Source organism: Octopus bimaculoides, chromosome 4 (genome assembly GCF_046866305.1).
Source record: "Octopus bimaculoides isolate indiv1 chromosome 4, ASM4686630v1, whole genome shotgun sequence".
Classification (NCBI taxonomy): domain Eukaryota; kingdom Metazoa; phylum Mollusca; class Cephalopoda; order Octopoda; family Octopodidae; genus Octopus; species Octopus bimaculoides.
In genome coordinates this window covers 141204266-141220978 of record NC_142931.1, presented here as the reverse complement: position 1 = coordinate 141220978, position 16713 = coordinate 141204266, and the positions used below count along the sequence as shown (strand labels likewise).

Here is a 16713-nt window from a genome sequence, read left to right as displayed (position 1 = left end):
CAGTAATACAAAAACCATGCATATATGTGTAACCGTACATATGCGTTTTCATTTATAGACATGCTTTTATATATAATAATAAATAATAAATGCGCCCTTTTAAAATCTAGCCAGGCTCATGGACCCGGTTTCCCGGTTACAATGGCGTATGTGTTCCCCAGCCGGACAGGACGCCAGTCCATCGCAGCGTTACTCATTTTTGCTAGCCGAGTAGACTGGAGCAACGTGAAATGAAGTGTTTTGCTCAAGAACACAACGCGTCGCCCGGTCCAGGAATCGAAACTACAATCTTACGATCTTGATGCTGACACCCTAACCACTACGCCACGCGCCTCGACACACACACACACACACACACACACACACACACACACACACACACACACACACACACACATATATATATACACACAAACATATGCAAAGATATATATTTTTTTAACACGTAAATACTGATGAACAGTATATATAAAGGATAAAATCCTTTTTAAGATCAGAAAAAATTTTGCTGCCCTTAAATACAGACATAGGGAGCAATAGTTGTGCCCCGTTAAATAGAATAGTTACCCATCTGAATCCATCGTTATAATTTCGTGAAAAAAAAGAGAGGAGTACCTGTGGAGAATTGATGAGAAACCCACATCTCTTTTATAAGCTCGCTATAAATTTTCGTATTTTCCTGTTATCACAATTGCAGTGGGCTTTTATCATCAGATCTACATAGAAACCTAGAAATGCTTAAGCTTACCTCAAATTGGCTCCACCCCTTAAAAAAGAACATAATAGATTGATTCGCACTTTCAAGACACAATCGATTCGGGAAGTAGGAATAATGTGTAAACCATTAATAGAGATTTGAATGAACGTATGCACATAATAAGATATTCATATTGAATGCATGTGAATCCCCACCCACAAAAACCAATGAAACATACATTAGTGTTCTCTCGTGAAACGCACTAACAAATGCATGCATCAACCAAACCTAGTAACTGCAAATCCCGAGAGCTGTTTAGATTTAAGTAAAAGAAACTTGTCACTTCGTTCGTGACAGGTTTGAATTAAACAAAGTTTTAAAAAAAGCCAAAAAAAAAATGCACAAAAAATCAAAAACATTAAAATGAATTCCAAATATGTATACATACATACATCATACTTAACTATCTCAATCAATCAATCTGTCTGTGTTTCTGTCTGTCTGTGTTTCTGTCTGTCTGTGTTTTTGTCTGTCTGTGTTTCTGTCTGTCTGTGTTTTTGTCAAGTCTGTTTGTCTGTATGTATGTATGTATTTATGTATGTATGTATGTATGCATGTATATATCTATCTATAGGCACACACACACACACATCCATGCAAACTTTCGTACACTTGTGCGCGCACACATATGTGTGTGTATTTGTTTGTGTGTGTGTGTGTGTGTATGTGTGTGTGTGTATATGTGTGTGTGTGTGTGTGCTTGACTGTGTGTACTCAGTGTATACTCAATTTATGCACGTGCGATTATGGAAGTGTATGCATGGAGTAAATGGATATTGATACAAACAAAATTCGTGTTTATAGCGCTACTAATATACACTAATTCATAATTATTTACATAATTATATTAAAGGGTGCGGATAAATCCTATCAACATGCTAGAAACAGACGCAAAATGGCGCTCAAAACCACTTCCATTCTCCATTAGCAAGGTTGTAAGCGGATTTTTAGAACGATTTGGCGTCTGTTTCTAGCGTGTTGGCGGGGTTTAATCATATTCTCCCGTTAACAATAAAATGATATGGGTTTAATTTTTATTTCAAATTTATGATATGAAGCTTATGGTTGGTTCTCGATTATTAGGTACAGAAATCCGGATGCTATTGCGCGCAGACGATATAGTTGTCAGGTGTAATTAAATATTTTCTTTTCAATAGGCGTTTACACTTGAGCATAAAAGAGAGTATCAGGTCTAAATAGAAATTTAGAGTTTTCTGGAATATAAAAATTGCTACTATTCGTTATTTTCGCAGGATTTGGACAGGGTTGCTATTTCGTTTCATCTTGTCATTGTTATTTTGTTGATAGCTAAGCCATCATATACATTTTGATAAGCTAGTGTTTGTCTGTTGATAGTTACAAAGTAATCGATTTCTTGGTTGAATGTTTATTCGTGAGAGCTTTTCATTAAACTGACGTTTCATTTTTATTGGCTGTGAAGATGTCTGCGGCGGTGCATTTATAATTTTGTGAGAAAAAGCATGTGGAATAAGAATTTGCAGAGATGATACAGCTCTATGTCGGAGGAGTGGAGGCGCAATGGCCCAGTGGTTAGGGCAGCGGACTCGAAGTCATAGGATCGCGGTTTCGATTCCCAGACCGGGAAAACACCTAAAGCTCCACGAGGCTCGGGCAGGGGATGGTGGCGAACTCTGCTGTACTCTTCCACCACAACTTTCTCTCACTCTTACTTCCTGTTTCTGTTGTGCCTGTAATTCAAAGGGTCAGCTCTGTCACACTGTGTCACGCTGAATATCCCCGAGAACTACGTTAAGAGTACACGTGCCTTTGGAGTTCTCAGCCACTTGCACGTTAATTTCACGAGCAGGCTGTTCCGTTGATCGGATCAACTGGAACCCTCGACGTCGTAAGCGACGGAGTACCACGACGATGTCAGAGAAACGTTGAAGTTAATTTTGCATAAAATTCTGGCGATGATATTTGCTATGCAGGATACAAGACCACAGGTGATGCTATTTGGTATATAGGATACAAGGCTGTAGGTGATGGTATTTACTGTATAAGATACAAAATCATAGGTGATGGTAGTTGATATGTAGGATAGAAAGCCACAAGTGATGGTATTTGGTATACATTTGTTTCTATATGGGATACAACTGATAGTTTTGACGAGGGATCTTAGTGAAACTTCATGAGATCTCTTTGTTGGGTAAATACATGATTAATACATTCAAATGTATTATTGGAGAGCCTTGTCAATCTTTGAGACTGGGGGAGGTGGAATGAGACACATATTTCGCGCTTTTGCTGTTTACTGGAGTAAAAACGTTTGTGTGTAATTGGTAATTTCACCGTCGCTGTTTTATATTATAGCATCATTGTAAAGTACTGGTATAAGGGTTGAACATGAGAGCTCCATCTGATATATCAGAGGAAAGTTCAAGAAAGACAGAGAAAGGAAGGAAAGGAGGGATGTAATGCCATGGAGAAGGAGAGTAACAGGTTAAAATTTACAAGGGTTAAGTTCACATATTCCATCTTTAAGTTATGTACATGTGTGTGTATGATTGTGTTTGTCCATTTGTGTATGTGCCTGTGTGTTTGAGGTTTTGTATTTGCATCTGTACATCAGTCCCTAAAGATGGTGTTAGTTTGTTTACGACCCTGAAACTTAGTGCTGCAAAAGATAGCCACGGAATAATTATTAGTCTTTAAAATCAGTACTGGGGTCAATTTGTACGAATAAATCACCAAACACGCTGCCCCAGCTTGACTGTAGTCCAATGACTGAATCGAACAAAAAACAAAAAGAAAAAAGTTAAAAGCTATGCACACATCATACTCTGTCTACCTTAGGCTCAAAGAGGGAAATTTTGGGGGCAGTGGTTAGGCGATTACATCGACCTTAGTACTGTTATATATTTTTCGTCGACCTCGAAAGGCTGATAGGAAAAATCGGCCGCAGCGGAATTTGAACGCAGAACGTAGAGGCGGATGAAATGCTGTTAAGCCTCCTAGCTAGACATACTTACATATATATGTATACATGCCCTGCTTCAAAAAACTTGTGAGCTTGTAACATTGGGTTGGTGCATAATTATTGCGGCTTCTTTTCAACAAATTTTATTCAACAAAAACAATAACAGCATGTAACAAAAACATCTTTAAATGATTATTCCGGCGCATATTTACCATTTATCTCAATTACTTTCCATTTGCTTGGCTGACGGTCAGACCGTCATTTAAAGATGTTTTTGTTAAATATTGTCATTGTTTTGTTGAATAAAATTTGTTGAAGGAAAGCCGCAATAATTATGCACCAACCGAATAGTTATATAGGTCTTAGCAAAACCCATGAATTTTTGTTGAACGTTTATAGAAATCGTATTACTAAAAATGCTTACATTTTATATAATTATAAATGAGGGGAAAATAGAATTATAAAATAATTTCTGTTAAACACGTACGTGGTGGAAACACACAAACACATCAATGTACACACACACACACACACATATATATACACGCATGAAATTACATATATTCAGTTGATATGTGTAATTTCATGCGTGTATATACATAGACACGAAAATATATATACAAACAAACTAATCACTACGCAAGGAGTATATACATATATATATATATATATATATATATATATATATATATATATATATATATATATATATATATATATATATATATATATATATATACATATATATACATAGACACACACTGACACACACATACACCCCCCCCCCCCACACACATATACATATATTGAAATATAACAATATTTGTTTCTTAGTTGTAGTATTTGCATATGATATATATATATATATATATATATATATATATATATATATATATATATATATATATATATATATATATATATATATATATACATGTGTGTATATGTGAAAAATATATAAATATCCTTATGCTTGGCAGTTTGTGAGTATGTTTGTATGTGCATGTATAATGCGCTTCTCCTGACGTTCGAGCATGAACAGACGCATATTTGCCAAGCCAAATAAAATTAAGTCATATTGTCAGTAATTAGGAGGCATATTTTTTTAGGTCATGTTTCATATACATGATAGCTGACGAAGCTACATTTTTGCTGTATATTTAATCTAAGCATTTCGAATGTCTTCTATAGGACAAAAATTGAATTGCAAAATATTTAACTTACCTGCCTAATCAAACGAGAGTTATATCAGCGAGTAGTTTTAAATAACTTTTGATCGATAGATACACATTATGATAACATATATTTTGAAAAGATATTATTTTACATACCCAGCAATCTAAATATAAAACATTTAAAGTTATACATACGAAAACAGGTCATATATATGTTTGTGTTTTTGAGTGTGACAATGTATGTATTCATACCTATTCGATAAATTAACACTTCAACATAAACAGCTTGTTAAATACATGTAAGTATAAGCTTACCCTTGTTTGACAACCTCTATACTCTTTCGTTCACTCTCTACAACTCGATCCGAATGACAGCCTTTCCGCTACTTATAGTTTAACTAGAATAAAATAGCGTTCAGTCATTTATTATGGAATTCAGCCTAATTTGACTAACAAAATTAGGCTGAATAAAATAACGATATGCGCTGCACTATTAGGATGGAGCGACGTTTACGCAAGTGGGAACACGGCAAAGGACGATATATTAAACTCCGTAGTTTCATTAAACTGTTAATGAAATTTTAAAAGATAAACAGGAAGGAAAATATATACACACGTATAAAAATATGTATGCCAGTACGTATTTACGTATGTATATAAATATCTGTTTACGTATGCATTTATGTATTCATAACACAGTACACATATATACATATATCTATACATATATATACACACATACGCATACACATATACGTACATATATATATATATATACGTATAGGTATACATATACGTATATATATATATATATATATATATATATATATATATATATATATATATATATATATATATATATATATATATATATATATATATATACATACGTATATTTGTATATATATATATTAATATATATATATACATATATATGTAAGTATATATATACTTATATATATATATATATATATATATATATATATATATATATATATATATATATACCTATATATATATGTGTGTTTGTAATACTAAAGCATTCATTGAATATATTGGCTATTTAAAAGAGAAAACAAAATGCGGGAGGAATTCCTAATATCTCGCGTTCATTGAGAATTAAAATTATGTAAACCGTCTTTTATCTGATATATATATGTGTGTATAATGCGTTGCTTAAACAATCAATCGCTTTTATTGTATGTTTTTCCTTGTCAAAATCCTTTTGTTGTGTTCGTGGTCTCGTCAATGGCGTTCCTCATCTCTTCAAGTTTTACTTTGAGTCTGTGTAACGACAGACCTTGAAGGATGGATATAGTCTCAAGACAGATCTTCATGAAAGGAGGCATGTTACTGACGAGGTCGCGAATAGTGACGAAAGGATTTTGACAGACAAGCAACCGATTGAGTCTTTAACCAAATATTTAAACCATCAATCGATTACACATTTAACCCACAGACTAAAAATAAAGAAGTGATATATGTGTGTACCTATACATATGTATGTATGTTTATGTATGTATGCATGCATGTATCTATCTATATATGTACGTATGTATATATATCCATTTCCAAATATGTTTCTCTAAGATACGTTTTTGATGCGACTCTACTATATACTGTTTTCTCCCTTATCTTCTCTAATCCCCTTTTCTTACTTTCCCCGTTTTCTTTCTGTCTCTCTTTCTCTCCCCTTCTTTCTCTTTTTCTCTTTCTCGTTGCTCACACGTACCATCATCCAACTTTCTTTTCCTCACGTGACCATCGTTCCTTCCTGCACGGACGTTCTCCGGACTGGACGTCACCTATATCACTCTCTTCTATCTTTTCTTTTTTCAAAGAAAATATATCTCTCAGCGTTCTCTATTTTTCCCTCGTTCGGATCTAACGATCCTCCATATTTGTTTTCCTCCGGTTTTCCTATATGTCTCTACTATCCTGTTTTTGTTCCTAACTTTGACCTTCCATACATCTAAAATTTTATTTTGATATTTATTTATGGAAGCAACTGTCTTCGAAAACTCATATTGTCCTTGAGTGCACGAAATAGGGAATAGATAGACAACCGACAACTGATGAGGGGTCATTCTTAATATTACTTGTCCTTTTCCTCTCGTTATTTGCGTATATAACTAATTTGTTTTCGTATTTCATGTTGTTTACTGTTGGTGACGTCCTGTACTCATATATATATGCATACAAAATATATGGATACAGGACGTGACCACCGGGGCAAATAACATACACACAAGAGATAGATACAACTCGTGAACAGTAATTACAAAACAAAATCGAGTGAAATACGTAAACGAGAAAAAATAGAGAACAGGACAAGAGAGAGAGAGAGAGAGAGAGAGAGAGAGAGAGAGAGAGAGAGAGAGAGAGAGAGAGAGAGAGAGAGATTGGTAGATAGATAGATAGATAGATAGATAGATAGATAGATAGATAGATAAACATACAAATATAGATATAGGCTTGAAATCTTTTTACGCAAAATCTCATGATATACACATTCGCAAAAACATAAATATTATCAGCAAATATAATATAAGCCAAATTTTGAACATTTCAATGTTAAACGAACTTCGTCTCACTTATTTTTTGGCAAGAATACAACCATTTTCTCCATATTATAGTTTTCTCGTCTTTACTTGAAGAAAAACAAACTCTTCTTATCTGACATATTGCACAGTCACCTCGGCACCATTCTCCATTAATCTAACAGATGCCTTAGAGAAAGAATAAGTTTTACTTGCCAAATTTATGATGGATATAATCCCTAAATAAGTGTGTACGAATGAAAATTGGTTGGCATATGAAAACAAAAAAATGTTTACATTCTAAATAGCCAAGAAGATGCGTGGCTGAGTGGTTAAGGTATTTGATTCGCGATCGTAGGGTCGTGGGTTCGGTACCCGGCAACGTATGTGCTTAGGCGCGACACTTTATCTCCCGTATTTCTTGCCGAGTCGGTTGGGAAAAATGAGTAATACCTGTAATTCAAAGAGCCAGCCATGTCACATTCTTCATGATACTGAATCTTCTTGAGAACCACGTGAAGGGTACTCGTGTCTGTGGAGTGTTCGGTCACATTAATTTCATGAGTAAGCTGTTCCTTTGATCGGCTCAGCTAGAACCCTAATCATCGTAACCGACGGACTGCTAGGCCAAATGAAAGAAAAGAAAATAAAGGAAGGTAAAAAAAAATTACATTCAACTTTACAAATTAACCATAAATAACATCGGGCAATGAAAAGATATTTTTAAAACCCCCTCAGAGTAGTGCTTATACTTTTTCCGACAAGAGCGAGACACTTAAATGCGCATCTTTCGTTTTTATTCTGATATCATCAGACGACCGTAGACAGCCAGTCCTTTTCGAAGTTGTGATTAAAGAATCACTTTATTGATATTGCTTCTTCTTGGAAACAATTATTTCTGTTTATATTTTTAATGTTTTCTGTAAGAACAATTTAATTATTATTTTTACGTTGTGATATCTTTTTTTTTATTATTTTAAAGTCTGAACCAAATTTTATTTCGAATTGCCTTAGACATTTGTTTATTGATTATTGCGTAAGTGGACAATGAAATAAGAGGTCGATTCAATAAGAGACTAACAAACTAACAGTCAAATACATTTATGTAGATGTGATAAGTTTCACCTCACAAAAATGAAGTTAGGAAATTAAAAGGGGTGCCTCCGAATAAAAAGATAGTTGAAAGTAATATCTGAAACTAAGAAGACATACATATTTCAGTAGATACTATCAGTATACGCTGTCTAATATAGTAGCTGAATTGTTCAATAGCATGACGAGGTTGTCGTCTGAACATACGGACACGAATCTAGTTTTTCTGTTTCAAACAAAATATAAATCAACATAATTGCCTCTGTAATCGATCAAGTGTCAAGACTTTATTAAACAGTGCTTTGATTAAAATTACGGACTAGATGTGTTGCTCGAGAGAGTCAGCTTATTTTAACATAGTGTCATTTCGTAATAACAATAGCAACAGCTGTTGCTACAAATTAAATAAATAAATAATCCTTTCTACTATAGGCACAAGGCCTGAAATACTAGGGGAGGAGGCTAGTCGATTACATCGAAACCTGTACTCAACTGATACTTCTTTTTTCGATCTCAAAACGATGAAATGCAAAGCCGTACAATATATGTGCTCCATACATATTTTATCGGGGCTGAAGGACTGCAATATGATGTCAAACAGTAATGCTGTTGGTATAAGGAAGGTACCTACGTACAAATATCTATCGTTTCTGAATTACAGCTGATAGTCTGTTCAGAAGAGTTCGTTTACTACAGGCATGTACACACGCACGGATACATAATCAAACAGCTCGAAATAAACATGTTTACTCTTTTACTTGTTTCAGTCATTTGACTGTGGCTATGCTCGAGCACCGCCTGTAGTCGAGCAAATCCACCCCAGGACTTATTATTCTTTGTAAGCCTAGTACTTATTCTATCGGTCTCTTTTGCTGAACCGCTGTTACGGGGACCTAAACACACCAGCATCGGTTTTCAATGATTATGGTGGTGGAGAGCAAACAAATACACACAGACATACACACAGGCATACACACGCACATACATACATACATATATATATATATATATATATATATATATATATATATATATATATATATATACGACTGGCTTCTTTCAGTTTCCGTATACCAAATCCACTCACAAGGCTTCGGTCGGTCTGAGGCTATAGTAGAAGACACTCGGCCAAGGTGCCACGCAGTGGAACTGAACTCGGAACCATGTGGTTGGTAAGCAAGCTACTTACGATACAGCCCCTCCTACGCCTATGTTTATGTATTTTGCTGGTTTTAGTTGGTTAGCAGCCACTTTAATAAGGCACTGCGTAGGTTAAGTTGAAAATATACCAACGCATATAAAACACATTCGCATTCACAAATACATGTTGAATAATTAACTCATACAAGGATGTATAATAAACAGTAAATATGAACCATATGTTACATATTTATTATCGCTTGTAACTTATTAAGATATATCTGTTATTTCCATTTTGAAATGTAGTCGTCACCCACATAATAGGGCTCATTTCTTGTTTAGATTACTAACACATATGCCATTCTTCCATGTACCGTACATACACACCTAAATATGTGTCTGCAGGTCGAGTTGCCCATTTTGCTCAAAAGGTCCCTGAATGAGGGTTATTTAAGGATGTTGAACGAAACACTCATCTTTCCACGGGTGAATTATTAAAACTCCAAAGAATTCCTCTCAACATATGGCTATGATGCTTCCCCATTACTTCTGCTCGTGATCAGAGACGCACATAAATACATATACGCGCACGCACACACACACACACACACACACACACACACACACATACATACACACACACACACACACACACACACACACACACACACACACACAAACATACACACACACACGCATATTGGTTTCAAATTTTGACCAAGGCCAGAGATTTCAGGGAGGGAACAACTCGATTACATCGACCGAGATCCTCAACTGGTACTTATTTTATCAACCCCGAAAGGATGAAAGGTAAAGTCGACTTCGTGGGCATTTGAACTGAGAACGTAAAGATAGACGAAATACTGGTAAGCATTCGGCACGGTGTGCAAACGTTTCTGCCAGCTCGCTACCTTATACTTTCTCTCTCTCTCTCTCACACACACACATACACACGCACGCACATACACACGCACATACACACACACACACACAACACACACACACACACACACACACACACACACACACACACAGACACCCCACACACACGCACGTATATATTTATTCGTATTGCGTCGTAGTACATTTGAACGTGAACATATGTCGCTATTGTTAGTTGCTACTGGAAAACATCTCCAAACTTAAACTTAGATGTTTATTGGCGCACCCATATTGTTTTTTTTTCTATCGGTGTTGGCCTGAGGATTGCATTGGTGTGAAACTCGAGTTGCTGACTAAGCTTGCACTGTAATATACGACGGGAAGTCAAACAGTATCCGCACTTTCGCGGATACAGTATCGCACCTTCTGACCAGAGAAATCGGATAAACTTCTCTTTGTTCTTCTTTGGTGCACACGTTGCTAGCGGAGCGGCCATGCTTGCACTCTAAAGAAGATCTGCGCGATCAAGCTCAAACATCGTTCACGTAATCACAATGGAACCAACTGTAAGTAGGCATGCCCAGAAGGCAGTGTGATAAATAATAAATATATGTTATGGCGAAAGTGCGCATAATGTTTTCACTTCCCGCCGTATATTACAGTGCAAGCTTAGTCAGCAGATCGAGTTTCACACTAGTGCAATCCTCAGATCAGCGCTGATAGAAAAAAAAACAATATGGGTGCGCCGATAAACATCTAAGTGTGCGTGTGTGAGAGAGAGAAAGTGAGCGTGTGTGAGAGAGAGAAAGTATAAGGTAGCGAGCTGGCAGAAACGTTTTGCACACCGTGCCGAATGCTTACCAGTATTTCGTCTATCTTTACGTTCTCAGTTCAAATGCCCACGAAGTCGACTTTACCTTTAATCCTTTCGGGGTTGATAAAATAACTACCAGTTGAGGACCACGAAATCTCTGGCCTTGGTCAACCTTTGAAAACAATATGCGTGTGTGTGTGTCTGTGTGTGTGTGCGTTTGTGCATTTATGTGCGTCTCTGATCACGAGCAGAAGTAGTGCAGAAGCATCATGGCCATATGTTGAGAGGAATTCTTTGGAGTTTTAATAATTCTCCCCTGGAAAGTGAGTGCTTTGTTCAACAACCTTAAATAACCTTTATTCAGGGACCTTTTGAGCAAGATGGGCAACTCGACCTGAAGACATATTTAGGTGTGTATGTACGGTACATGGAAGAATGGCATATGTGTTAGTAATCTAAACAAGAAATGAGCCCTATTATGTGGGTGACGACTACATTTCAAAATGGAAATAACAGATATATCTTAATAAGTTACAAGCGATAATAAATATGTAACATATGGTTCATATTTACTGTTTATTATACATCCTTGTATGAGTTAATTATTCAACATGTATTTGTGAATGCGAATGTGTTTTATATGCGTTGGTATATTTTCGACTTAACCAACGCAGTGCCTCCTTATCAAAGCGGCTGCTAACCAACTAAAACCAGATAGGACCATTTAAGTGGCGTAGCTTTGTTGAATGTCTTCGTGTTGGGTCTGTTTGGCTGTTCACATATGTTGTTTAATTCTATTCGTTTGCTTATTAATTGAATTTCAGAATTAACTCTATTTTTGGTTTATTGATTGATAAAGGACAAGCCACTTTCTTTGATAAATAAAATCTGTTATTTTTCTAAATATTCCTTTCAAAGATGTTCATAATCGCAGTAAAGCGTCGTTTTTGATGTATATTTTTTAACCGTTCATTTGGAGTTATATGTGTAGGTATATTGTTGTTGAGTCTATGTATCCGTTAAACTAATTAAATTTGTGAAGTTGATTATACTTTAGTCAAATTGTTTCATTATGAATATGTGCGTATTGAATAGTTTCGAAGTCTTCTCTTACTAATTGATATTAATAGTCATGGTCCAGTGATTTTTGATAATGTGCAGTTGAAATTCGATTTAGACAAGATTAAAGGATTTAATGCTAGATTACATATGCGAGGTTGCACATACAATTTATCTGCTAAACTAATTAAAGATGTTTATTTGTTTATTAGAGTTGTCTGTCTTTCATTAGAAAGAAGTATGCGATCATCGAAGAATTGGTAAGTGTCACGTATTATTTATAGCATTGAGAGTGAGTGATGTTACTACGGAAAGCGTCATAATAGGTTTTATAATGACTTAACGGTTCGTCTGAGTATGTGTGTGTGTGTGTGTGTGTGTGTGTGTTTGTGTGTGTCTGTTACTTTTGTTTTATATTTCCTTTCGCGTATCACCGGATAAGTTATGGAATATTTGTGAGTTTGGAGACATTATTTAATATATATGTATACGTCGTCTCATTAATAAGTAGCCGGACTTTTGCCATAGCAACGAAGCTAATTTATGCAGAGGGAAGCCCCTTGGCACAGTATGGCCTTGAAATCTGCTGTGTAGGCGTACTAAGTTTCAATGTTCTAGCTCACTTCCGCTGTTTACAGTTATGCTTTGAAGGAATGTGTGTAGCGTGTGATCGTCGCATTGACCACGACAGAGAACGTTGAGCAGAGAATCTGCATCACATTTTGCACTTAAACAAGAATAAACTTCAATTAATCCACGTCTGCAAAGAGGCTCCATTTAAACTACCATATACTCTTTCCGCTGGTGAAAACCTCGAGGCATCAAAGAATGCTCGGGATGTTCGAGTAATTGTCGACAACAAAACGTGGGAGCCTCTATATAGGCAGCAAAAACTCACATATCCGCGGGGCGTGCTCCTGGGCCATCAGCGATTTTCCGTTATAGAGACACTCCTATAATTGCCCTTTTTTATCACCTTCTCCCGTCTTCACCTTGACTACTGTTCTCTGCTGTAGTCTCCCTACACAAAACAGTTAATTATGATTTTATTTAACATTTTACCCTCTCAGGGGCGCACACTTATTGCGGCAGTCCATCAGTTCTTCTAAGCCTTATAAAAGAACTCGGGAAGTTGGGCCTCATACCAGGCCATTAGCGATATGCTTAAAGCCAGGAACTGTTTAGAACCCCCTCGCATAGGCACACACACATGTACACACACATATACTCACACACACACAGACACACGTTTATGCATATATATATATATATATATATATATATATATATATATATATATATATATATATATATATATATATATATATATATATATATATATATATATATATATATATATATATTTATGGAAAACACAGACGAAAATGCTACTTTCTTAAAATTGGATACATTTTAAATTTCCTTTTACATGTTTCGGTTTTTGAATAACCTTATCAAAAAATGTACTAAAATGGGATATGTAAAGAGAAAAGATCTATTAAAAAAATTAAATTAAAATTAAAATTAAGATTAGCATTCATAGTGTACTTTCCTTTTTCCAGCAAGAACACGTGATAATATACTTTGGTTCTGTTTACCTCTACAAATCTTTTCATATATATATATATATATATATATATATATATATATATATATATATATATATATATATATATAATCCAAGAGAGTTAGGGGTTGAGGATCCAAACCACTAAGGGATAATATGTATCCAATATACTGCTGGGAGGGTACCCAATTATTGTTACACTAGTGTTATACCAAGTGCAATAAGTGCGTGCGGGTAAAAGGGGGTTACTTCTTTCACCCTACATTTATATAGCATTAAAAAAATGGAGGGGAATGTGAGGTACTCATCAACTTGCAGACACTCTGTTCTGTTGATTAATATGTTTATTTTATAACTAAATTGACAACAAAACACAATATACAGACACTTATGACATACCATGTCATATCAACCATTAAGATTTCATATTTAAAGGACATCTAGCAATTGGAGAAGGGACATATATATATATATATATATATATATATATATATATATATATATATATGTATGCATGTATATGTGTGAGTGTGTGTGTGTGTGCGTTCCTTTCGTCTTATGTACAATATTTGTAAACTATATATATAAACATATAAATGCATAATGTTGCATGTGCAATGTGCGCCATGATAACAATTAATACACTAACAAAAAGTTATCTTTACAAATATCCCACCGACTAGAAACTTTTTTCCGTTAACTTTGGCGGTTATTTCAAAATCCTGTTGGCAACGTAACTTTTTAACCGACAAGTTTGTTTTTATAGTCCTTAATAAGTTGTAATTAAACAATTAAATGTCGGACTTGTGTCTCTATAAATAGATTTATACAGTTCTATATTTAAGAGATGAGGAATTATTTACATTATTTACATTATTTACATTTGACGGATATTCGTCCTCATCTTGTTTGTTGTTAACACAACGTTTCGGCTGATATATCCTCCAGCCTTCGTCAGGTGTCTTGGGGAAATTTCGAACCTGGGTTCTCATTCCTATCGATGTTACTATTATTATTATTATTATTATTATTATTATTATTATTATTATTATTATTATTATTATTATTATATTATTATTAATAGTAATAATAATAATAATAATAATAATAATATAATAATAATAATAATAATAATAATAATAGTATCATCGATAGGAATGAGAACCCAGGTTCGAAATTTCCCCAAGACTCCTGACGAAGGCTGGAGGGTATATCAGCCGAAACGTTGTGTTAACAACAAACAAGATGAGGACGAATATCCGTCAAATGTAAATAATGTAAATAATGTAAATAGATTTATAAATAAAATAAATAAATAGAGAAGTAGATACAAATACATTATTTGCAATTACGTAAGCTATCCAGTGTACAATGGGGTGTGGATATAAAAGCTTCTGTTATTTATTTATAAAAGCTTCTGTTATTTATTTATAAAAGCTTCTGTTATTTATTTCCAGAATAACACGGCGTCCCTATGAAGATAATAACAGACATCTGGCAAGAGTAACACACGAGAAACATATCTTCATAATCGGTGCCTAATCTGTTCCGAGATTAATCTGTAGACTATCAACGACGTACTTTCTGGTCAAGACATGCTCGACAGTTAAAGATTAGAATACCTGCGAGGGGCTGCTGAAAAGTTCTCGGCTTTAAGGGCATCGTGAAAGACCTCGTTAGAGAATCAAACTTCCCAGTTCTAGGGATTAGAATTATATATGAATGAGAGTACATAGCTAAAAGCTTGACAATAAAATAACTCCAATCAAATTAAGACTTCCACAACTATAATCATCGAAACATTTACGGTTTATTAGAAACCATGTCATCTATTTTAATACTTATTACCTTATCATTAAACATAGGATCATTTGCCTCAGAAATATGTACGTCTTTAGCACGTTGATCGATTAGCAAACAACAAAAAATTAATCACAATATTTGAAATATAAATCCTCACTTTCGTCATTCACTGTGAGCGTATTTTTCAGGTAAGAATTTTCTCCCACAGCTATATATATGTATATATATATGTATATATATATATATATATATATATATATATATATATATATATATATATATATATATATATATATATATATATATATATATATACATATACACGACGGGCTTCTTTCAGTTTATATATTATTGTGCGCATGCACACACACACACATGCACAAATTTATATTCATGTGTATACATATGTAGAAGTATACATATATATTCGTATATATATATATATATCTATGTGTGTATGTATATGTGTGCGTTTCTTTGCTGTGTATGCATACGCACACACACACACGCACACATATATATACATATATATATATATATATATATCTATCTATATATATATATATATATATATATATATATCTATCTATATATATATATATATATATATATATATATCTATCTATATATATATATATATATATATATATATATATATATATATATATATATATATATATATATATATATATATATATATATATATATATATATATATATATATATATATATATATAGATATGCAGGGCAGGGAATCGTCAATTAGTAATAAAATTAATAATCAACAATTTTGCCGGGTAGCTCAGTATGAAAAAACCTTTTCGGTAAAAAACATTTATAATCATAAATATATAGGGATTGACAGTAACCTGCTTCTCCAACATACTGACAATTCAGAAATAGCAGTCAAAGAACTACTGATTTCAAAACTACAAATTATTAC

At 34.1% G+C, this 16713-nt stretch overlaps 1 non-coding gene across 1 annotated transcript in view; it reads right to left on the bottom strand.

Annotated features, from left to right (window-relative positions):
• The window catches only part of LOC106872763 (uncharacterized), a 76108-nt gene extending 70784 nt beyond the window's left edge, over window positions 1-5324 (bottom strand). The window contains exon 1 of the transcript XR_016241711.1: window positions 5189-5324. This is a non-coding gene — a transcript (uncharacterized LOC106872763). The remainder of the gene's footprint in view (window positions 1-5188) is intronic.
• Window positions 5325-16713: the final 11389 nt, after the last annotated feature.